Genomic DNA, 25,804 nt, shown 5'->3' on the forward strand with positions numbered 1-25,804 from the left:
TTATGTTTGTGCAATGGAGAAGCGTCAGAGTTTTTGAAGAGAGGCAGGCACATGATCAGTTTTGAAATTCTGGGAACCTCTAGGTTGACACAGGTGGAAATGACAGGAGGAAACTGAGGTGGGGAATCAGCTAGGCTAGTGACCTTCTAAAGGTGAAGTGAGGTAGCGGTGTGGAGGATGGAGATGTTAGAGTCAATAATGGGCTCTTGTCAGAGGAGTGGTGGACTTTTCATCACGGCAAGTATGGGATGCAAAGGATGATGAGGTCTTACAGGGTAAGAGGCTTAAGAGGTGGGATATGGATTTGGGAGAGATTCTGAGACAGGACCTGGTGATGTGGTATGGGGAAGGTTGTTAGTTGCAAGGCTTCTAACTTAGGGACATGGTGGTGCCATTATTAGAGGAGGAATACTGTAGGCAGAGGAAGTTTGTTAAGGAGAATTAGTGAGTTCTGGTTGGACTTGTTAAGTTTATGATGCCAGTAGGTCCTTTGGGTTGTATCCACAAGGTATCCTGGAAATAAGAGGAACATAGAATCTGGAGATGAAAATTTGTGTAAGTGGTAGTCTGGTGTACAGGAACACAGATTCTTATTTGAGATCATTGGTTAGGTGAAATTGCATTCATATATGCTGTGTGTTTATCTTTCCAGTAAACGATCCATATCATTTGTAGATTTTCAAAGGGTTCATATCCCAGAGAAGTTAAGAACCAGTGAGACAGAACAGAAAGACCAAAGAAGAAGCCTTGGCAAGCAAGTAGTTCTAGGAGATGGGAAAGGAAGAGGAAGCTTAGGACTGGTGAGATGTAGAAGACCAGAGAAAAGGGGAAAAAAATGGCATGAAAGAGAGAAGTTGAAGCTGTATGCTTCATCATCTAATTAAGGTAACCATCTATGTTGTATAAATCCAGCTTGAAACATTTTCTGAATGTAACTGAGAGGTCGTGGGGTCATCTCCATAGATCTGATAATTGAAGGCTTGAGAGGGGACAGATGAGAAAAAATGTGTGAGCTGAGCTGAAGGAATGCCTGAGTTTAGGTGTCCTTAGTGGGCAAGCTACAGAAGAGGAGGAGGAGGAGGTGTGGTCAGAGGCCAGAGACCTGGGAGTCCACATTGTCGGAGGAGCCAGGGACATAGTGGTCACTAGGGATCAGTCCTGAGGACTGTAGAGAGCACAGTGCAGCTGGAAGATAAGCTGTTGGATTTGTTGACTTTCAGCTGTCCTCAAAAAAACATAGTTTTAACAAAAATTTGTCGTGCTCATATTCCTGATGGCGCAGTATCTGGTCCTGTTAATGTTTCTGTGATCACAGCAGGCTGGTAAGAACTAACATTTAGTCAATGTTTTCTGGTATTTTTTTAAGCATATATTCATTAGTCCTCTTAACCACACTGCAGGGGTGGTTCCTTTCGGTAAGTGGGAGTCTGAGACACAGCGAGGTTACTTAATTTGCCCACAGATACCTAACTAGGAAGTGGTAGAGCATCTGTGTCTGCTTCCTAAGTGATACTCAGCCAAAGATTAGAGTTGAGAAAATGCATGCTTTCAATAGCAGAAAATATCTATTGTCTGCTTTTCCCATGGTTTGCTTTTTAGCCTTTTAAAACCTTTAATGCAAGCTCATTCACTTAGAATTCATTCAGCACCAGTTCTCTGCAAGGACTCACGTGGCACCTGCCCTTCAGTAGCTCTTGTTCCAGACAATGGGGTGCAGTTGGGCAGGAACACAGAAGCCCCTGTAGAGTGCCGTGGGTGATAAAGGCCTGAGTGGCGTGCGGCTGTCTGTGTCTGGCTTCACAAACCTTAATGCTGGGTGTTGGTGTCTGACTGGGAGTTTGCCGTGAGACGTGCACTCCGGGTAGAGGAGAGTGCACACGCCGAGGCACAGCAGTCTGAACACAGCACAGCTGGCCAGGAAAACCAGGAGTTGTCTGAGAAGTGAGGCTGTGGGTGGGTGCCTTGGGGAGAAAGCTGGAGTGGAGGCAGCTGGGATGGGTGGGGCCAAGTTCTGAGGGGCTTTGTTTTCTAAGGAGTTGGGACTTGATTTGGTAGGGGAAGGTCCCCGAAGGATGCCCTTTTTCTGCTGGTTCCTCATCCAATTTTGTGTTTCCCTCTTTGTCTCTGTGACTTTCTACCTGCTGCACTTGTCTCTTCTGTCTACTTATTTAGGGCTACTTAGTGGGTGTGATTTTTATCCAGTCTCCACAGGAATTTTGAAATGTATGTGGGTTTTGTTTCACTTTGTTGTTGCATTGATTGGAAGTGTTATTGGCCTCCGGTGTGTATGTGGTGGAGGTGGATGTGCCAAATGACCTGCATGCAGTTTGCATGCAGCACACTCAGTTCCTGCACCAGAGGAGCGTCCTGTTTAGGTACCAGTGGAGTTTCCCTCCAGCCCATCCTACAGAGGTGCTGGGCCCTAGTGAGGTCCTGTCTTCCTGTGACATTCGTCTCCTCCATCAACCTGTCCTTACTACTTTCACCTCTAGCCCTCTGTCCATCCCTCCCTGGGACTTTGCTGGGTATTGGTACCACCTGTTTCAAAAGCAGGACCAGGAATGATATAAGTCATCTACAGAGGCTCCAGGCCAGATTCCTAGTTGTGCTGGTTTAGCTGTTAATTTGACTTTTAATAAAGAAGTCTCTTGTCTGGTTTTCAGAGCTCAGAGATGGGATGAGACCCATTTTACATGAGCAACAGAAAATCCAGAGTTTCTGAACAGTTTTGAGTGAAAGTAAAATGCAAACAAAATTCATTCTGATATTAGTAACATCCCTAATAATGTGCTTCTGGTGGTTAGCTATAATATATATGCCATTCTGGTGAATTGAATTTGTATGTTCTCAATTCTCAAGTATTAATAAAAATACTTTAATGAAAAGCATCCTGGTTGAGTTTTCCAGAAACTATAGTTTATTCCTAACCTTGCTTGCAGTAATGTACCTACTAAGTAAAAATCAAGTGATTCCCCAAAAAACATCTCAAGCGACCCCACCACACATCCAGCCTGCTCTGCCAACCCACCTGCCTGACCCTGAGATGCTGTTTCTTCCTTTTTGCTTCTCTTTTCTCTTTCACTTCTTGAGGCTTCCATACATTGGAAAGCCAACAGGATAGATGTTCTCCAGGGTCCTCCAGATGCTCAGTCTTAGGGCAGGCTCTGGCCTCTGAACCCATCTGTGACTGGTAGGAGCTGGGGATGGGGTGTAGGGGTGTAGTCTGCAGGACTTCACCATGACCAGCTGACTAGGATTAGTTGCAAGCTTGCCTTAGGTGCTGTGGTTTCAAAGTCCTTTTCATCCTCACCTTTGAGATATTATTTTTTTCACTCCACAGATAAGGAAACCAGGTCTCAGGTAACTTGTCCAGGGTTCACAGCCCGTATATGTATAGCAGAAGTGGGATTTGTGTAGACCTCAAAACCTGTCATTATTCTTTTTTTCCCGTAAACTACTGTAGACTTTCCTCTGTTATAGCGAGTTACCTGAAACGTGCTTCTTCCAGCCTGGTTTCCTGAATGTATTGTCACCAAAGTATAAAATGATGATTGTCATGGCAAACTTGGGCCTGTTGTGGAGATGGAAGAAGGAGGAACCAGAAACTTGGAATGGGTGAGGAAGGTAGGGTCAAAGCAGCTACATTTTTATCAGAAGGGTGTTTATCAGTGTTGATCCTTCTCACTCGTCCTACGTACCTCCACCAGTTTCTTGATTTTCATTCATTTAGGAATGATACTGAGCGTGTACCTGACCTGTGTGCTAAGCAGTACGATCGAAGTGGTTTTTATTTTTTGGTGCTTACAGTCTAACAGGAAAGTAATCACATTTACTGAAAATGATGAGGTGCACAGTGCTTCCCTTTATACCCATGAAAACTGGAGCAAAGCTTTGAGGAGTAGTCCAGGCCGGTTTCCTGGAGGAAGTCCTGTTTAAGCTAGGACCTGGAGAATGACTTAGAGCTTGCTGAGTGAAAGAGAGGGAAGGGTGCTAAAGTGTTTCAGGCACTACTTGTGGGAAATAGATGGTAAGAAGGTAGGAACTAAAAACTAGATCAAAGCAGCTGCTCCCCACCCTTTGTACATTTACAAAATCTTCTTGTATCCCGCATCTCTGCACAGCTGTTCTTGTTTGTTTGTTTATTTCTTCTCTTTTCACTTTTACCACATCCCATGCACTAGGCAGAAGAGAGCTGACCCTCGCTCCCCAGAGATATTTGTCTTCAGAGCAGTCTGATTCCTGGGGGAGAGAGTCTGATCCAGCCTGGGATAGTGTTCACCACTGGTCTGGGAACCTGAGGCCCAGGTGGAGTCATCTGATAAGGCTGAGCCTCTCTAAGTTGGTGCAGTGAGGTGGGGGTGGTCATGAGATGTCTCCTGCTGGCCTCTGACACTTACCAGGGTAGCTATTGGTGCTGCTTCCCCGGCTCTTGTGCTGGGCCGAGGCCTACTGATGGGGGCTGCAGGGGAGGAGAAGAGGGGAGGGCAAAGTCATTTAGGCAGGAGAGGGGCTTTGGGCTACTTTTACGGTGCTTCTGCTTTCCTGTATCTGGCAGTATGGGGGTGGCAGCCAAACTGGGTGGCGTTCTTTACAATGTATTTAATATTTGATACGTATCTAACATGTGAGTTATGCAGCCTAACCGTAAACACCCAGGAACCCACCACCCACTGACTGACTTCACACCAGATTGTCGGAGGCCCACGTTCTGATCTCTGGCTGGGAATCTGTATAGTAGAGCAGGGAATAGTGTGGGTTCTGGACACCTGTATGTGACCTGAGCTTGTTTTTCTCTCCTGTAGAGAGGGGGTAGCGATACCCACCTCAGGATTGGGAGGATTGAATGAAACACATCGGTGAGTGCTGAGCCCTTGGCCTCGGGTTAGTGCTCTAGTTGTTACTCCCTGGAAGTGAGCGGGCCTGGTGAGACCAGTGTCCTCCCTCCCCTCAGTCTCTTGGACATTGTCCTGGAGTGTGAAGCAGAGTCTGTGGAAGTGAGACTGTCAGACTTGTGTCACAGTGTTATGTGGGCTAGGGCAACATCCTCTCCTGGTGAGATTTATCACTTAGAGCATCTTCTCTGCCTGGCCCTGGTCCATGTTCCTGCCCACCCTGAGGAGAGCTGCAGGTGGTGTAGGAGACAGACTGATAAGGAAATAGATAACTGTGTCAGTTGGTGAAAACACTGATACGAGATAATTCTGGACAGAACCACTAACTCCACGTGGGCTTCCCAGTTTGTAGTTAATTCAGCAAGTGGTGTCAGTATGCATTAGGACATGTACTAGTTGTTCAGCTACTTCAGTGAATAAAACACCTAGTCCCCGGGAGGCTCATGGACAGTGTATGCCTGGCTTAGAGTGAGCCCATTCCATAGGTTGTTGTTTGGTTTTGCTTATGTTTTCCCTTGCTGTGCAAAAGCTTGTAAGTTTAATTGGATCTCATTCATTTGTTTTTGCTTTTATTTCTGTTTCTTGAGTAGACTGCCCTAGGAGAACATTGCCGAGATATATGTGAGATAATGTTTCTCCTATGTTTTCTTCTAGGAGGTTTATTGTGTCTCGTCTTATGTTTAAGTCTTTAATTGATTTTGAGTTTAGTTTTGTATATAGTGTGAGGGAGTATTCTCACTTCACTGATTTATGCTGCTGTTCAGTTTTCCTAAAACCATTTGCTGAAGAGACTGTCTTTATTCCATTGTATGTTCTTGCCTCCTTTGTCAAACATTAATTGACCAAAACCTTGTGGGTTCATTTCTGCACTCTCTGTTCTGTTCCATTGGTCCATAGGTCTGTTTTTGTATCAATGCCATGCTGTTTTGATGACTGTAGCTCCGTAGTACTGTCTGAAGTCAGGGAGGATTATTTCTTCAGCCTCGTTCTTTTTCTTCAGTAGTGCTGTGGCAATTCTAGGTCTTTTTTGATTCCATATAAATGTTATTATTATTATTTGTTCTAGTTCTGTGAAATATGCCCTGGGTAATTTAATAGAGGTTACATTAAATCTCTATGTTGCCTTGGGCAGAATGACCATTTTAACAATATTGATTCTTCCAATACAAGAGCATGGGATATCTTTCCATTTTGTTAAGTCTTCTTTAATTTCCTTAGTCAATGTTTTCTAGTTCTCCGTGTATAAGTCTCTCACCTCCTTGGCTAGATTGATTCCTAGGTATTTTATTACGTCGGGTGCTGTTTAGAAAGGGACTGTTTCTTTACTTTCTTTTCCTGTTGATTCATTGTTAGTGTAAATAAGTGCAACAGATTTTTGTACATTAATCTTGCATCCTGCTACCTTGGTGAGTTCTTTGATTAGTTCTGGTAGTTTTGTGTGGAACTTTTAGGTTTTTCTATATATAGTACCATGTCATCTGCATATAGTGGCACTTTTACCTCTTGTTTTCCAATTTGGATCCCTTTTATTTCTTTTTCCTTGCCTGATTGCTGTGGCTAGGACTTCCAAGACTATGTTGAATAGGAGTGGTGAGAGTGGGCAACCTTGATAGTCCCAGATTTTAGTGGGAAAGTTTTTAGTTTTTCACCTTTGAGTACTAAGCTGGCTATAGGTTTGTCATAAATAGTTTTTATTATGTTCATATATGTTCCCTCTATACCCACTGTGGTGAGAGTTTTTTTATCACAAATGGGTGTTGAATTTTATCAAATGCTTATCCTGCATTGATTGAGATGATCATGTGTTTTTTGTCCTTTCTCTGGTTGATGTGGTATAATATATTGATTGATTTGCTTATGTTGAACCGTCCTTGTGTTCCTGGGATGAGTCCAACTTGATCATGGTTTGTGAACTTTTTTATGTGCTGCTGGATTCTGTTTGCTAATATTTTGTTGAGGATTTTTGCATCTATCTTAATCAGTGATATTGGCCTGTAATTCTCTTCTTTGGTAGTGTCTTTGCCTTGTTTTGGTATCAGGGTGATGGTGGCTTCATAGAATGAGTTTGGGAGTACTCCCTCTTTTTCAGTCTTCTGGAAGGGTTTGAGTAGGACTAGTATGAGTTCTTCTTTGTATGGTTGGTAGAATTCCCCAGTGAAGCCATCTGGTCGTGGACTTTTATCTGTAGGGAGGTTTTTTTATTGCTAATTTCATTTCATGTCTAGTGATTGGTTTGTTCAAGAGGTCAGTTTCTGCTTGATTCAGTCTTGATAGACTGTATATTTCCAGAAGCTTGTCCATTTCTTCTAGGTTTTTCACTTTGTTTCTATGTAGTTGTTCATAGTATCCTCATATGATATTTTGTAATTCTGTGATATTGGTGGTCCTGGATTTTTGTTTGTAGGAAGTTCCAAAATTTACTGATTCTTACTAGTTATCAGTCTGCTTTGGAGCTCTCTGGGCTTCCTGTAACTGGGTGTCTGTTTCCTTTTCCAGGTTAGGAAAAGTTTCAGACCTCGTTTCTTTAAATATGTTTTCTGCCCCCTTTTCTCTTCTCCTTCTGGAGCTCCTATAATGAGAACGTTATTGTGCTTGATGTTGTGCCATTAATCCTCTTAGCTGCCTTCACTTTTTTTCCCTTCCTTTCCCTTTTTGCTTCTATCTTTGAGGGAGTTCCTCATACCTGTCCTCGAGTTCACTGATTCTTTCTCGTGCTTCATCTATTGTATTTTTAAGTTCAATTATTGTGTTCTTTAGTTCTGTGACTTCTGTTAGGAACTTTCTTATATTTTCTAACTCTTTGTTGAAGTTCTCACTGTCTTCATCCATTAGTCTTCTGAGTTCAGTGGGCTTTATACGAGTGTATTTTGAATTCTTCATCAGGCTAATTACTTTTCTTCATTTCATTGTTTTTTTTTTTTTCTCGTGTTTTATCTTGTTCTTTCATTTGGAACATTGTCCACAATCTTCTGTGTTTTCATTTCACTTGACTCTGTTTGTTGGCTTCTATGCATGAAGTAAAACAGCCACCCCTCCCAGTCTTGAAGAGTTGTGTGGGAGATGAACTTTGTCAGTTAGCCCTGCCTACTCTTGCTTGTCAATGAAACTGTGATTATCCAAGCAGCTAATTTTATTTTGACAGCTCCCAGCAGTTGAGGGTGTGCCAAGGCCAGTCAGTATCTCAAAGGGGAGGATCTCAACACCAAGGTTCAGACTGATTGGAAACCATACCCCCCAGGTAACAGCTTTTGAAGAATATAAATATCGAGGCTTGGGACTGCAAATGTAGGCCCTGCTGGCCCTTAGAGCTAGGAAGTCTGGAGGTGTCCCCTGGAGAACAGTCACAAAGAACAGGGCTTCAGATAAGTATACAAGCTCCTTTCTGGGAAATGTCAGTGAGCTGGAGCAAGGCAGGCTAAGAGTGTAATGAAGGTGCCCCCAGGCTACCTTCCCTGAGAGCACCTCAGTAGCCTCCTGATGTGTGCCAAACCTGAAGCCTGCCTCCAAGTCCAAAGCTCTTGGACTAGAAAAGGGGGCCTTTTTTCACATAAAGGCTGGGGGGGTGTCTCAGTCTAATGTGCAAGGCACGAAAGTGGTAGCCTGCTGGGAAGTGTGTCTCCAACTGTTACAGACCCATGGGAGTGAGACATGCAGTTGGTCCTGGCCTCCAGAGCCAGGTGATCAAGGAGCATGCCCTGAGTGGAAGCCACAAAACCTGGGTCACCAGTGTGTAGACATTCCCTGCTTGGAGATATGCTCACTCTGCAGCCTATCAGAGGGAGAGTGCAAGTATGGCTGGAGTGAGGCAGTGGGAGAGTGCAAAGATGACACCTTCTGAATAAAGAGGAGCAGAAGAAATGGGAAAAGATGAAGTAAGAAATACAGCAAGACAGAGGGAGAGTGGGGAAGATGGCACCTGCTGGCTGGAGCATAAAGCTGGCACCCAAAGGGAAGGAAAAAAAAAGATGGTACCTGCCAGTTTTATTAAGGCAGAGGGAGAGCAGGAGGATGGCACCCACCACCAGCCTCAGTCCCTGAGGAGTATCCCGGCAGCCCCTGCCCCTCAGACCAATGCTTTAAATTTTGGAAATAAGTCTCTTTCACATAAAGTGTGGGTGCTTTTCCAAGGGCCACTTCTGCACTTGGCCCTTGGACCAAGAGCACAGGCCCTTTAAGAGTGGTTCCTGAATTCACCACATCCCAGTGGGTCTCACAGCCATGTGTCCTGAGGGTCTTGCAAGTCAGATGCTTTGGAGGTTTCTCTCTCAGTTGTCAGTCTTAAAAGTTTGAGTCCCCTGTGCAGGGGTACAAACCGTTCACACCTCAGGTGGAAGTTCTGTGTTTTGAGCTCCCTCCTGAGTGTGTGCACACCAGGGGTGGGGTTTCTGGTGAAACTGTGTCTCAGCCTTTCCCACCTGCTTTGTTGTGGTTTCCCTCTGGTTTGCCTGATGTGAAGGGGTTGCTCCACCATTTCTCAGGCTTTTCCAGAGGAAATTGTTCCACGTGTAACTGTAGATTTGGTGTGTTTGTGGGAGGAGGTGAATTCAGGATGTTTCCATGGTGCCACCTTGAAATCAAACCTATTGTATATGTTTTAAACTTTGGTTTTCAATTGCTCAGGTCACTGCTAGTATATGGAAGTATGATTAATGCTGTGTATTCATGTTTATGTATGGATCTCATATTCTGGGATCTTTCTAAAGCTATTTATTGTAATTTATTGTGAGTTTTCTTACAGATTCCTTGCAGTTTTCTCCATAGACAATGATGTCATCTGTAAATAATGACAATTATATTTCTTCTTTTCTAATCGGTATGACTTTATTTCCTCTTTTGCTGTACTGCACTGACTAGAACCTGTAGTAAACTTCCAGACTGACAGAAGAGAGCAGACATTCTAACGTTGTTTTCAAGCCAAGAAAAGCGTTCATTCTTTCACCATTATAATGTGAGATGTGGGTGTTTTGCGGATGTTCTTTGTTAGGTTGAGGCAGTGCCCTTGTACTAGTTTCTGAGCATTTTTTATATGAATGGGTGTTGAATTTTGTTTAATGCTTTTTCTGTGTTAATTGATGTGACTGCATGGGTTGTCTTCTTTAGACTCTTCATAGGGTAGGTTACAGTGTTGATTTTTGACTATTGAACCAGGCTTGCATTCCTGGAATAAATTCCACTTGGTGATTGTCTATTCATGTGGATGCTTATGGTAGGTGTTCTTGTGGATTTCTTGCTGTAGGCTAAATTATGTTTCCCCAAAGGAGTCCGTGTTTAATCACTTCTATGACAACTTGTGAGTGTTACCTTGTATGGCAAAAGGGAGTTTGCAGAAGTAACTAAGTTAAAAATCTTGAGATGAGCTTATCATAAATTTTCTGGGTTTACTTAATATAAAAGGAGGTACACAGGAACTGAGTCAGAGAGACCATGAGATGATAGAAGCAGAGACTAATGTGATGCACTTTGAAGATGGAAGAAGTGACCAACTTCAAGGATGACAGGCATCCTCTGGAAGCCAGAAAGGGAAAGGGAACAGATTCTCCTGTGAGGCCTCAAAAGGAACCAGCCCTGCTGACACCTTGACTGACATCAGACTGCTGACCTGCAAAACATTACTATAATAAATGAGATATTTTAAGCTAGTAAATAGTAATTTGTAATTTAATGATACAGTTTGTAATTTGTAATACTTTATAATAATTTGTCATAACAGCCAGAGAAAATGAACACACATATTTTGTTGAGAATTTGGGTATGTATCCTGGGGATATTTGTCAGAAATTTTCTTTTTTGAGCTGTCATTGTCAGGTTTTGGTGTTACGTTATGCTGGCCTCATAAAATAAGTTGGGACATAATCACTTTGCTTCTACTTGCTGAAACAGATTTTGTGGCATTCATATTATTCTTTATAAATGTTTGTGGTTTTCAAGGAATTTACCCACTTCATGTTTCTTCTCCCTGCATTTGTGTGTGTGTGTGTGTTTGTATAATTTTTTTTGAACTGTAGTCGGTTTACAATGTTGTGTCAATTTCCAGTGTACAATATAATGCTTTAGTCATAAATGAACATACATATATTTACTTTCATATTCTAGTTCATTAAAGGTTACTGCAAGATGTTGAATATAGTTCCCTGTGCTATACAGTATAAACCTGTTCTTTATCTATTTTATATTTTGTAGTTACTGTCTGCAAATCTCAAACTCTCAAATTACCCGTTCCCTCTCCCTTCTCCTGTGATAACCATAGTTTGACCGCTCTGTCTGTGAGTCTGTTTCTGTTATATGGATAAGTCCATTTGCATCTTCTCCTTTAGATTCCACATTTAAGTGATATCATATAGTATTCATATTTCACTTTCGGGCTAATTTCACTTAGAATGCCCATCTCAAAGTCTATGCATGTTGTTGCAAATGGCATTATTTTATTCTTGTTTATGGCTTGAGTCGTATTCCATTGTGTAAATGTACCACAACTTATTTATCCCGTCATCTGTCGTTGGACATTTAGGTTGTTGCTATGTCTTGGCTACTGTAAGTAGTGCTGCTGTGAACATTGGTGTGCGTGTATCTTTTCAATTAGCGTTTTCTCTGGATATATGCACAAGAATGGGATTGCTGGATCATAGGGTAAGTCTTTTTAGTTGTTTGAGGAATCTCTGTACTGTTTTCCGTAATGGCTGCACCAAACTGCATTCCCAAAAACAGTGTAGGGAGGTCCCTTATAGGAGAAAGTGTTTCATATGCAAATACAAATCTGTGTTGACACCAGTCCACACAGTTCCAGCCATGGGTGGGAAGGGAACAAATTGTAATTGTGGGGCCCCTTTGCAGACTCGTTAGTTCTTAAGGCCACAGCAAGATGGGTCATCCTCCCTCACCTGGACAAGATGCTCCCGCACAGAAATCCCACAAATCCCACAGCAGCGCTGAATATCATTCCCCTTTTACACAACTTTAATAGGAACCCTGTGAACTTCCTTCAGCCCATTCCCCTTGTGTCCTTGGGATTAAGAGGAAGCTGCCTCCACCACTCCCCACATTGCAGTAATCCCAGGAGGCTAGAAGAGGCTCCCTCTACAATGGTGCAGAGAGAGAAAAAGCCCTGTCTCTCAGGCCAAGTCTTCCCCTCTGCTCAGGACACCCAGACAGGACACCCTGGCCTATCATCTGGCTGCCTCAGGGAAGCAGACTGAAGCTCCCCTAAGACAAGGGCTGTCTCCAGGCTCCATTCTAGAGAACTGGTTAGTGTCCAGAGGGCTGAAAGGCATGAAAACAGCTCTCCATCACTTGTTTGCTCAGGGGTTCAGATGATGATGGGATTCCCCACAGGCCCGTGGCCAATCAGGCTTGAAGGAAAAGGACAATGCAGGGGCCCATGGGGAAAGTGAGAGCTGCAGGCTCCCAGGACCAGTCTGAGGACCCTGTGTCAATGTGGAGGAAGATCTAGTCAGCCCCCTGTGGATCCGTAGCTCCTGGGACCTCCTCAGCCTCCTTCTCAGGACCCCTCTCTGTAGAGCAGCACAGACATGAATAAGACTACAGTGATCTGAGATCATTTCCAAACAAAGCTATCATCATTCACATTTTACATGCATCACCCCAAGGTGCTGCTCCCACCCACAGCCACCCAGACCCTCCTCACCCAGCCTCTAACTCCCCACCACCCCACCCCACCTTGGCCCTGATGGTCCCCCCTCCTTCCCTGCCCTTCTCCCTGCCCCTCACATTACCTAGGGTCAGCACTGAATGAGGAGGAGCCCCTAAGGTCCCCTGGGGACCCCCTGGGCCCTGGCAGTGGAGGGCTGACCCCCTGTTCCCTACTGGCTGTTTCTCCTCCTCCTCCTCCCTGCGACAAACAGGTCACACTTTGTCTGTTTTGCCTGTGAGGGGAGAACCAACCCCAGAGTCAAGGCAGGCCCCCCAGATTCCTAGGTCAGGCCTAGGCAGGGACAGCTTCCCAGCAGACTCTGGGCCTCCACTCGAGGCCACTTCTTTGACTTCACAGCTGGAGGAGGTGCTGGACTGAGGCCAGTTCTATGAGGGGAAGGGGCCTGGGGAGCCATCTGACCTTCAGGGCAGACAAATCTCAAGGACCCTGGGGCAGAGCTCTGGGACATCCCCCAGGGCCACAGGCTGTACTGAGAGGCCAAGAGGAAGGCCAGGCTGCAGAGCTCCTCCTTGTGCTCACTGGACCCATCCCTTGGCCCTGCGGCCTCCCTAAGAGGAGATGTCTCTCTGAGAACTGAAGCATCACTGGGTCCCAGGCTCCGTGCAGTGCGCTTTCGACCCTGGGGAGGCGAGAGGGGCTGTCCAGCCCGGAATGGAGGGAAACCGCGATGTCCTGGAGAGAGAATAAAGCCTTTGGTCCTGAACAGGCCATTGTCTGCTCAGTAGTGCCTTAGAAGTTCCTCAGAATCAATGTCTGGTGGACTGTCTTTATCACTAACCCCTAGCTGGGGGCCTTGGTCATGTGTCTGGCATCTTGGCCAACATTAGACTCATGAGTGCTTGAGTCCAAATGGGGTGCACTGTGACTGGTGGGTGCCCGCACACCAAACTCTTCGTTCAGGTCCAGGAATCGTTTCTGCACCACCTGGTAGGAGGGAGGTGGACAGTGACTGGCCCCGCATATATGAGTGAGGGGAGAAGCAGGGCTGGGCAGGGGGATGATGGCATTGGGGAGCAAGAAAGGGGGCATTGCCAGGACTCCAGTCAAAGTACAGACACTAGAGCACTCCTGCTGTCCTCCTGGGCCTTATTCCGAGCTGTGTGTCCTTCCTTTCCCTCTGGGCCCCCATCCTCTCTTTCCTATGGTCTTGCATCATACCCAGTCCCTAGCAGGCCCTCCACAAGGCCAGGCCATCCAGGCAGGTGAGAGATGAACAGAGCCAGGTGGGCCTCCTGTTCTGCATTCCCATCTCTCCCCCAGCTGACCTGGGTCCTTGCCTCCCTTGGTTACCTAGGTGTCTCTCACCTTCCCTCTTCTACCTGGTGTCCATCCCTCCCTTGTCTCCCTGAGTGTCCCTCCCTCCTCTGGCTCACCTCTTCAAGGGTGAGTCCTTCCTTCTGTTCCAACTCTTCAGCTAGGGCCAGGAGGTCCAGGTGTGGCCCTGGGGAAAGCAAGTCTATCAGGAATGAAGGGTGAATGACTGCCTCTACCTAAGAGGGAAGGAAGAGGCCTGGAGTAACTTTTGAGTCATGAATACCAGGAGGGAAAGTGAAAAACAGACCCACCCCATTGTCCTCCAAAGGTAGCCTGTTTTAAACCACCGAGGCAGTCATCTAGACACACATTGAGAGAGAGAGAGAGTGAGCGAGAGAGAGTGAGCAAGCAAGAGCACTCAGGGATAAGGATCAGAACTTAAGTCCCAAAGACCCAGCAGAACCCCAGTCCTGGGTGCTGAGAGTGCCAGTCCCTGGAATCTTGCAGCCCCCAGGCTCCAGGCCCAGCCCACCTTGGTGACACAGGCTTCCTGGGAGCACAGCTTGTCAGTGTAGCCAAGGAGATCCGGGTCCATGTAGGTCCCATTCTCTTCCTGCTTCAGTTCATTTCTGTCCTCTTGGAACTCTGCATCTAGCTCCCCAGTGGCTGAGGGGACAGGCCCCGCCAGCTCCTCCATGGTGTCCACATACTGTTTCACAGCCTCAGGGGGAATCTCCTTAGGTGCCCTGGTCTCCCAGGGACACTGGGATGTGTGTAGCTTCCTGGGCACACACACTGGGGCAGAGCGGGAGGAGGAAATAAAGGTGAGGGGCTCCTGCGTCCAGCTCCTGACCACGCAGCACACATGTTGGTTTGGACAGTGTTTGAACAACATGGACGTGGGTGTGGTTTGAGTCAAGGCCAACTGTATCTTCACCCACATTGATGGGGAATGAAGAGATAGAGGTAAGGGGGAGCTTCTAAGAGAGTCACATGTGAGGAAGTGTGGAACCTCCAATTTTCCAAGTGTCTCCCCATCCAGCCCGCTTCTCAGGCAGATTGTATGTGGTGGCCATAGGTAAGGAGGTGGGAGTTTTGTAGCTGACCAAATCAGTACCCCAGGGTGACAAAGGACTGCTGAGACCCCACAATGGCTGTTGAGGGTGAAAGACCAGTAACCCCCTTGAGGGAAAAGGACTGATGGGGGGACAGTGGCCATCCCTAAGCCCCTGTTACCTTTGTGTTCAGCTCCAGTGGGCACTTAGGTACCTCGCTGAGGGCCTACTTTTGGGGCTGGGAACCCCCAAGATTCTGGCTTTGGTGGGGCTGGAAGAGGCAGGCCCTGTACCCCCTTCATCCACTACACCTGCTGAGTCTGCATCTCCTCCTTTGCCTCAAACTCCATGAACCTGAGGGGTGAGGGAGGCACAGGCCATGCTGAGAAAAAGGCCTGGGCTCTGGAGCCCACCAAGGAAGCAGAGACAGAAGCATCAGAAGAGGTTGTGCTGGATACAGTCAAGGTCTGTGAGGTACAGTCCCCAGCATGGAACTGCTACTGGGGCAGATATCAGGCCTGGGGACACCCCTGCCTCCCCAGCACCGGATGGTGTTAAACAGCATACACCCAGGTCACTGAATTGAAATGGGCCTGCATGGAAGGCATAGAGGGGAGATCAGGTAGGATTCATGTGAACTGTACTGAGAGAACTACCTGGATGTGACATCTTGTGTGATGGTGACTCCTGGGAGAATAGAAGCCCTGGAGGGCAGGGCTGTTGTCTGCTGGATGCATTAAATGATGGTTGTTCCTAGGGAAGCACCTGTCCCTAGTGGACCTTCCTACTTGAGAAATGAATGAGCCCAATCAGCCCCATCACACAGATCTGAGTGGACCTGGGATCCCACTTCTCCCTCCCAGGGGTCGCTGCCCTCACTCTCCTAGGACAGGGACAGCTATTGGACCACAAGACCCTTTTGAAATGGGAAAACAGTTCCACCTAAGACCAAAGTTCCAGTGACCCAGGAGGCAGAGGCTTTTCATGGGCAGGAGGACAATGACCAATTAGCCCAAACACATCCCTTCCAGCTGACCTTTCCAGGGGCCAGGGCCCCAGGAAGCACTTTCCATGAAGGGCCCCCTCTGTTCCTGCCCTCCTAGGGCCTGATCCTCTCTTGACCCCAGTGTGCAGAGGGGAAAACTGAGGCTCACAGAGATAGAGTGACAATCCCACATGTGACTGCTAGTAAGTGGCTGAGTCACCAATGTCCCATGAGAACAGAGTGCTCACCTTTGGAACAGAATGTCCAGCACCTGATGGGCGGTGGTGAAAGTTTATAGTTGCCCAAGATTGTGTGCAGGAAGGAGGGGTGGCCACACAGGATGGCAGGCACCATGTTCACCACCAGCTTCTCCAGCCTGTGTCACTGGAGGCTCCACACCCTGTAGGTCTCATCCCTGCTCCCTGATGGTCCAGCTCCCCCCTGGGGTGGAAAGAGGAGAGACATGAGTCAGAGGTAGCACTAGGGACCCCCAGGGGATTGGGGCTAGGTCTCAGACCAAATGGTTAAGCCTAAAGTTCTTGTGCCAGAGGTGGAAGAGAGAAGCCCTGAGCAGATTCAAGGTTATCAGCATCACCAGTACAAGGGGCAGAGAGCGATGATTAAATGCATTAGTGTCTCAGATCATTGTGTCAGCACAGCAGTGACAGCACCTCCCTGATGAACTACCTCATCCCTGTGACTGCTGCCACAACATCCCATTCTAGAGATGAGAAGACAGAGGCTGATCCCTGGGTGGGAGGGATCAGGGTCCTCAGGCCAACGTGGACATGTGGGGATGGAGGAGAAACAGGACGGTCTGTAGAAAAATGCATAAACATCCTTGACTTAACGTGAACTGAGATTCTGTCAAAGTCTCTTGAGATTCTGACTCGTATGAGGGCACTGACTTTGCATCTGGCCAAGGCAGGGCCTGGGTTGTGAGGGTGGGTAGGAGAGATGGGGAATCAGATTCCTTTGCCAGCAGGTCTCTAAGAGGGAGCCCAGGGGAGCAGCAGGGCAGCTCTGGGACCCGGGCTTCCTGGGTGTGGAGTCTCCTCACTCGCACTCACCCTGAGCCTGTCCTGGACTCTGTTGGTGTCGTGGGTCACCTGCCCTTCCTGCAGGGACATGGCATGGGGTAGTCTATGGACCAGGTCCTGTGAGGAGTCCTGCAAACACAGTGCCCAGCAGCCAGGCAGAAACCTCAGAGCCCTGTCTGGTTGTCCTGACTGGTTCTCAGACCCATAAGACAGCTCCAGTCTCAACACGCACACACCACTCTCTGCACAGACCTCCATCAGGGACAAAAAAGCTGACAACCTGAGGGGCTTGGATTCCCACTGGCACGGAGAAGAGGCCCCTCAGGAGTCCTCTTTCCCCCCTGCCAGCCCTGTCCTTGGGTGTGGCCATGATAGGACCACCAGGTTACCACATGTTCAATGGCTGGTTCCTGCCCAGAGGGGACACCTTCTCTCAAGTCCCCCTTCCCCCACATGGAGATGAGGGGAAGTGGGCCTGCCCAGGGAGGGCTCCCAGAGGAGGCTGGTCCCAGATTGGCCTGCTCCAGCCTGCCCGGTGTTACCTTAAGTGATTGCCTCATAATAGAGCAGTGGTGTTGAGGTTGAGGGTTCAACCAACACCCACGGCCTCTCAAAAACCTCTCACTCCAGGGTTTCCTGGAGGAGAAGCCCCGAGAGTTCACAAAACAGAAAGAACATGTTTCTCTGTGAACTGTCTCCAGCCGAGTGAGGTTGCTCTGGGGCTGTCCCTAGAATGTGGGTGCCTGGTAACCCGGTTCCATTTCTGTTGGGGTCTGTGGTAAAGGAAGTGATGTCACTTCCTGGGGTCCACTTCCTTGAACCCCCTCCTCAGACAACACCTCCACACATTGCCCTCTCGGCTGCTGCCTGCTCACCCCCTTCTCCTCACAAACCCACCTCTTCCACAGTTACAGCAGCTGTGCCCTCTCCACGGCTCCCGGGGAGGCTCTGTGTGCAACTGCGAGGAGAGGACTTGGCTTCCAGACTCAACTCCTCATTGTTACCTGTTCTACATCTTGGATTTATCCTGGTGTTTCTCCAGGACGGTCTCCCCATCTGCACAGTGAGGCTGACTCTAGTCGTACGTCTAGAGATGTCCTCAGGCGCATGTGGGGTAAGACCTGAGAAGTGTGGGGGTGGTGTCACTTATAGGTGATGCCTCCAACCCCATGATTTTTTGTCTTATAACCAAGCTCACATGTGTTCCTCTCCTGATCCCACCCCATAGTCCTTAATGTCACTGTACATGTGTGTCTATGTGTTTGTGTTTCTATTTTTTCTTTTTTCTTTTTTTAACATTTTTTATTGATTTATAATCATTTTACAATGTTGTGTCAAATTCCAGTGTTCAGCACAATTTTTCAGTCATTCATGGACATATACACACTCATTGTCACATTTTTTCCTCTGTGAGTTATCATAACATTTTGTGTATATTTCCCTGTGCTATACAGTGTAATCTTGTTTATCTATTCTACAATTTTGAAATCCCAGTCTATCCCTTCCCACCCTCCACCTCCCTGGTAACCACAAGTCTGTTCTCTATCAGTTTATTTCTGTCCTGTATTTGTGCTTTGTTTTTGTTTGTTTGTTTGTTTTTGTTTTTGTTTTTTAGATTCCACATATGAGCGATCTCATACGGTATTTTTCTTTCTCTTTCTGGCCTACTTCACTTAGAATGACATTCTCCAGGAGCATACATGTTGCTGCAAATGGCATTATGTTGTCAGGTTTTATGGCTGAGTAGTATTCCATTGTATAAATATACCACATTTTCTTTATCCAGTCACCTATTGATGGAAATGTAGGCTGTTTCCATGTTTTGGCTATTGTAAATAGTGCTGCTATGAACATTGGGGTGCAGGTGTCTGTGTTTCTGTGTGTGTGCTTGTGCACAAGTTCAAGCCAGTGCTCACTCTGTGTGGCCAGCATAAAACTCCCCCAACATGGGAGGGTTGGGCAAGAGCTTCCTGAGGTCTGAGGGTTTCTAATTTCCAAAGCAAACCCAATGAAAGGGGTTCAAGCCTTGGCCAGCAGGTCAGAGCCCTGTGACACCAGGCCATTCAGGCAGCAGGGGCTGGAGCTGGGGTCACAGACTCACACAGTCTGGTTCCACTGTCCACACTCAGAACCACAGTGCTGGGGGCAGGGAGACTGTCCCCTTCATGGGCACACAGCCTGGCAGGGTCATCTCTGGCTGGACACACAGTGGTCCAGGGACAGACGGGCAGTTGAGTGGTTGCTGTCACCAGAGAGATTTCACAGTCTCATTTCTTTCTACCTCTATGTTCCTGTCCTCAAATCCCTCTCCCCAAGTTCCAGCCCCAGTATAAACAGTCACCTTCCCCGGGAACAATAGGATTTTTATCCAAGGAGTAAGAAGACCCTCAGTCTCAGTGGAAATTCCCTGCTAATCAGCTTCTCCCAGTGATTTCATGAGGAATGTGTATTAGATTTGATCTAATCTCCTAAGTGTCTAAGGTTCAGTCTGCCCCAAGCTGCGTTCTGGAACTCTCTTTCCACCCATTCCTCTGTCCATGCTGCAGCTTCTCTCCCCACCTGCTCAAACCAGAACCTGGGGCCCTGTCTGCTCCCTCTTTCTTCCTCACCCTACATGCAGCCAGCTCCTCCCCTGTCCCTGGGTCCCAACTCCAAGTACATTCATCACCTCTCTGTATCTCCCTCCCCTCCCTGTCCAGGCCACCACTGACACTGTCCTGGATTCATGCTCTCTGCTTCCCTTTCTCACTCCCTCTGACCCAAGGGAGGGATGGTTAAAAGACAGATCTGTTCCTGTCACTCTGCTAACACACAGGGAACCTCTCAGAGGCACTTTGGGGAAAAGCCCCAATCAGCCAGACCTGAAGGCCCTCCTCCTGCCAGCAGCCCACCTGGCCTTGCTCCCCTCAGTCCAGCCACTCTGGCCTCTGTCTGTTCTTCCAAGAACCACCCCCAACCCCTTCAAAAGCCCTAAGCTGGGAGCACATTGAGCACTTTATCTGGATGACTCCTTCTTCAGGTTTACCTCAAATGCTGGGTGTTGGTCTGCCCTGGGCCCTCAGCTCCTCCCCCAGGGCTCTTTCCATCAACCAGGGAGTCGTTATTGTAGTCTGCTGAGCCCCAGGGTTGGTTTGGGGAAATTTCAGGAACCTGGGATCCTGGGCAACCTCCCGGGGCCCAGCCCTGTGACTCCTCCTGCCACTAGCTTGCAGGTGACCCAGAGTGCTTTGTCACTCCCTGTCAACCTGGGAGAAGAGGCCCTGCAGCCCTCCAGAGCCCCTCCTCCCTGCTCATTTTCCAAGGTGAATTAAATGAAGGAGAAAGCCAGAGGAGTGTGAGGGGCTTTCAGATCCTGACTTCCCGTTACAAACACAGCTCTTCTTTAGTTTCCTAGGTTGGTCTTCCAGGGCTCAGGGTTCCTAGTCACCTGGTTGCAATCCTCACTTCTTTTGTTTTATGATGTGGCTGGTACAACTTGCCTGGCACCATTCCAGGCACTGGCAATACTGCAGTGAATGAAACCTACAGAGCCTGCCTGCTTGGAGCTTACAGTCTAGTGTGGGGAGAGTGATCATTAATATGTTTACATCTCTGTTGGATCTGACCCCTGCCCTCTTCGTCCAGCTGCTACCCCATCTCTCCTTCCCTTTAAAGGAGACACTGTCAGAGGCTTGTCTAGACTCTGCTCTGACTGCTCTGATGGAATTATCTGTCTGTGAGAAGAGCATTCTGAGTGGAGCAAACTGCAAGCCACAGGGGTGTTCAAGGGATTCAGATAGTCCAGGGTGATGGGGTGGGTGGCAGGTCAGCAGGGATGAGGCCTGGGAGGGAACCCTAGAGAGAGGTGTGCTTCTGCTCTGCATGAGGGGGGGGCAGGAGGGCTCTTGGCCCAGGAGTGACAGGATAGACACCCAGTAACTGAGTCACTGTGGCTGCTGTGGCTGAGAACAGACTGCAGGGGACAAGAGAGGAGCCCCAGGTCCAGGCAGGGGTGATTGTGCTGTCAGGAGGCCAGGGTGGTGCTGGTGGATGGGTGAGAAGAGGTTGGATTCCAGGTCTCAGTTGAAGCTAGAGAGGTTAGGGTTTGCTGTTGGATTGGATGTGGGGTTTCAGGGAAACTCACAAGTTTCACCACATCAGAAAAGCTGGAACTGTCTGGGTAGGGGAAGGCTATTGGAGAAGCAGGCTTAGGGATGGAGAAAATATGTTAATAATTAAGATCAGCCAACAAATTAATAGTAATACTGTCTACAGCTTTCAAAATGTATTGCAGGAGTCAGGGAGAGAATGTTGACAAAATTTTAGGACAATAGGAAGCCAGAAAAAAGACATAATGTAAACATAAATACATTATCCAACTATAGAGCAGAGAATGTAAGAATGGACAAAAATTACCAAAACTGTATGCATCATGGTGTCGATGGAATAATTCGTGCATGTGCAACATATACACATACTAGAGAAAAACATACCAAAATATTAACCTTATATTTTTGGACTACAGAATGGCAGATGATGGAAGAAATTTTCACATGCTGAAATATGGATAAGTCATTCTGGCTTATACATGATTTGGCTTAAAGTTTATGCTAGCTACAACAGACTATTTTGAGGGTTTCAAACATGAATTGTACATCTGCTTTAACTATGAAAGAAAAGAATGCATTCAAGAACAGAATGGATCAGTACCATACTGTTTTAATTATTGTAGCTTTGTACTATACTCTGAAGTCAGGGAGCATTTTTCCCTTAGTTCTGTTCCTCTTTCTTAAGATTGTTGTGTCTATTTGGATTCTTTAGTGTTTCCACACAAATTTAAATAATTTGTTCTAGGTCTGTGAAAAATGCCCTTGGTATTTTGATAGGGATTACATTGAATCTGTAGACCGTCTTGGGTAGTACTTAACAATACTAATTCTTCCAATCCCAGAACATGGTATACCTTTCCACCCATTTGTGTTGTCTTCAACTTCTTTCGTCAGTGTCACTATAAATGTGTTCCTATATCACTGAAAACTTGAAATTTCTGCACTGAATCATACTCGAGGACACCACCAGTCATTCTCAAAACAATATCTGCTAATAGTTGCTAGCTGTAACCTCATGGTCTCAGGGTCTCCCCTCGTAACTATGCAACCACTTTGGACCATTCTTTGCTTAACAAACACCTTTACTTCTTGCCAGCTCCAATTCTAATTCTTGACAAACAACATATGTAATTTTGCAGTTTTTGCATGTATAAGTCTTCCCCATTTTGTGCTTCACCAGAACATAAACCAAGTGCTTCTCGATTCTTTGTCTCCCAAGCCACAATCCTTAGATTGGCTCAAATAAAACTGTTCTCTGTTCCTACTGTAAATTACTCATTGATTATTTCCATTGATAAAAATAAACATATTTTCTTCTCCACATTTTTCCATGTTGCCTGATGTTCCATACTGAAATGTTAGCACTTCTCCGTTACAGACTCGGCTGAATTCTAACCTATGTCCTCTATAAGTTATATATATTTTTGACGACAGGAATCTTTTTTTTTTTTTTTTAATTTTATATTTCTTCAGTGCCTAAGAGACCACTGAGACTCGGGATGTGATTATTTCCTTTAGAAAGCACCTCCGGCTTCAGGGGCACAGAGAGAAATGAGAAATCAGGTTGAACTATGTTAACATAATTCAGGCACAAAATAATGAGGGTGCAGAGTTAGGGTAATGGCAGACGGAGTGAGGAAGGGGCTACCTGGGGCCTTTAAAAATTCGAATTTCACTTTATTTTCTTGACCATAGTACATCTAATTAGGTGGAATCTGAAAAATTCAGAACCGTGGAAAGCAAGTAAAAATCACCTGTAAGGCCAACCATCAAATCTGTATTTTTTTGGTTTAATTCTTAATTTTTGAATGTGTGTATTCTCACTCTTGTTTTCTCACTATATGCATTTATTTTAAATGATATTTTAATACATATTGTATTTCCAAGCAAATTAAGGTTATACTGTTTTGAATTTTATTTTTCACCTTCACATACGTTTCAGTGTTTTACAGCATGTTGCTAAAGAATTCTCCAGTATGTGATATTTAAAAATTCAGTGGGGGGGGGTGGGTAATAGCTCTGTGGTAGAGCACGTGCTTAGCATGCACAAAGTCCTGGATTCAATCTTCAGTACCTCCATTAAAAAAATAAATAAAATAAAAATTGAGTGATTACCTATTTTAGAGTTCATTTAATCAGTTCCATTTGTTGGACTTTTGCTTCAAATCTTATTTCATCTAGAAATGTGTACAGCTAAAAGGTAAGATTTTAAAGGGTCTAAGAAACAGACCCTTCTCACACCTGAAAATGTTAATTCGTTTCTTGAAGACAAATACTTAGTGTTTAAATTTCTCCAGATGTTCAATTAATTTTTTTCTGTTTCTTTTTTGCATTTTGTGTGTTGAGGTATTCAATTTTGTTCAAGTAAATAAATAAGTTCTGTTCATTGCAATGATACATAGAGTTTGCACATTGTGGTTAATCCATCCCAAGCTTCTTAGTATTTGGTGTGAGCCGTGAGGTTTAAATTTAAAAAATGCATGTAAACATCTTTCAGACTGTGCTTAGCATGTGCTCAGTATCCGCTACAAGTCTTGTCTTTTCCCCTTGGTTTCATCAGGCAGCTGCTTCTTTTGTTTGTTTTTAAGGAACCAGCCCTTAGATTTCTTTCTTAATTTCTCAATTCCCTCATTCATTCATAGTTGTTTTCATTTTTCCTTCTTTTACCTTCTTTTAGTATGTCTTACTGATCTCATAGTGTCTTCATTTATTGAAAATTCAATTGCACACCTTCTGCACACCGGGCTTTGTTCCAGGTGTTGGGAATGCAGTGGTCAGCAGATAAAGATGCCCTGTCTCCAGGAACCTTATAGTTGAGCCCAGACTTTAATTCTCTTTGTTTAATAATAAAAGCATATGTATATACAGATAGATAGGCAGGTGTATGACTGTAGATATGGCTGTTTTCTGTAATTTTTGCTATAGAGTCATATTGTCATTATTGTATAAATCTCTACTATATAATGTTGAATCATAGAAAATTGTTGATATTCAGGATCAGCCCAAAGAGGAACATACCAAGGCACATGGTCATCAAATTGACCAAAGTAAAGGATAAGGAGAAAATATTAAAATTAGCAGTGGAAAAGCAACAAAAAACATACAAGGGAACTCCCATAAAGTCATCAGCTGATTTTTCAGCACAAAATCTACAGGCCAGAAGGGAGTGGCTCGATATATTTAAAGTGATGAAAGAGGAAGACTTAAAACCAAGAACACTCTTTCCATCAAAAGCTTCACAGGTAAACAAAAGCTAAAAGATTTCAGCACCACCAAACCAGCTTTACAATAAATGTTAAAGGACCTTCTCTAGTCATCAAACCATAAGAAAACAGAACAAAAAGAGGAAAGTGGAGAAAAAAAAAAAGACAAAAGATTTCTTTGGCTGTTCGGGGTATTTTGTGGTTCCTTACAAATTTTGAAATTGTTCTAGTTCTGTGAGGAATGTTGTGAGTATTCTGATGGGGTTGCGTTGGCTCTGTGGGTTGCTTTGGGCAGTGTGGCCATTTTGATAGTGTTGATTATTCAAATCCAAGAGCACAAGAAATATTTCCATTTCTTTGTGTCATTTCAGTTTTCAGGGTATAGGTAACCTCCTTGGTTAACTATATTTCTAGGCATTTTGTTGTTTTTGATGTAGTAGAACAGTCTCTGCCAGTTAAAAATGTCTGGTTTTTGAAGTGAAAAAAAGTGAATGAAGGGCCACAAATGGTAAAATATCCTTCTTTTTCATAGGTGAGTTAATTCCATTATATACACATATACTGCATCTGCATTATCTATTCAACTATTGATATGCACTTAGGATGCTTCCTTATCTTAGCAATTATAAATAATGTGTTAATAGCAAGGCGTATGTATCTTTTTAAACTAATTCTTATTTTGTGGTTGGCTTTATTCCTTTGATAAGTATGTAAGTTTATAAAGCTAAAGCTCTAAACATTCATAGAGACAATAAACAGTACATATAGGTAAAATTTAAAAACATAGGTCAGTAAAAAGAAAAGTGAAAAAGATAAAACCATGAGAGACAGGGAAGTAACTTAAAAGACCTATTACTAAATGAAAAGAGCCAGCCTGAAAAGGCTACAAACTGTATGATTCCAACCAAATGACATTCTGGAAAAGGCACAGATACAGGAACAATAAAAAGATACTGGGGAGAGGGAGGGAGGGAGGGATGAATAGATGGTGCACAAAGGATTTTTAGGGCAATGAAATTATTCTGTGTGATACTATAGTGGCTACATGTCATATGCATTTGTCAAAGCCCACAGAATGTACAACATCTAGAGTGAACCCTATATAAACTATAGACTATGGTTGATAATAACGTGCCCATGTTGGTTCATCGATTGTACTGCATATGCCACAGTGATGCGGGATGTTGAGGCTAGGGGAGTACGTGTGTGGTGGTGATGAGGGCTATGTGTGAACACTCTGTATTGTCTGCCTAATTCTGCTGTGAACCTGAAACTGCTCTAAAAGAATAAAGTCTATTAAAAAAAAAAGGATGGATCAATTTGTGATATAATCTTACAAGGACGAATTATTCAGGCCTACAACCAGAATGAATGGCATAGTCAATTAAAAACATGTATCTTTAAAAATGTTACTTACAGCAAAAGAGACAGACCTCACAGTGTGCAGTGTGATTTTTTTCATTTTTATCAAGTTCAGCTACCATCAAACTGATGGATACATGTTGTCAGAGGGTGTGGTTCAGTTGAAATGTGACAGAAGTAGATATTCTGTGTTAATGGATATGATTCAAATATATAGCTCATACATTGACTTTTTGGATACTGTGGAGGGTTAGAA

General features: G+C 45.3%; 1 protein-coding gene across 1 annotated transcript in view; it reads left to right on the top strand.

The window, feature by feature from the left end:
• Nucleotides 1-25,804, top strand: part of LOC141579233 (uncharacterized) — a 45,708-nt gene that overhangs the window by 14,237 nt on the left and 5,667 nt on the right. The gene's annotated exons all lie outside the window — the stretch shown is intronic.

Source organism: Camelus bactrianus, chromosome 11 (assembly GCF_048773025.1).
Source record: "Camelus bactrianus isolate YW-2024 breed Bactrian camel chromosome 11, ASM4877302v1, whole genome shotgun sequence".
Lineage (NCBI taxonomy): Eukaryota > Metazoa > Chordata > Mammalia > Artiodactyla > Camelidae > Camelus > Camelus bactrianus.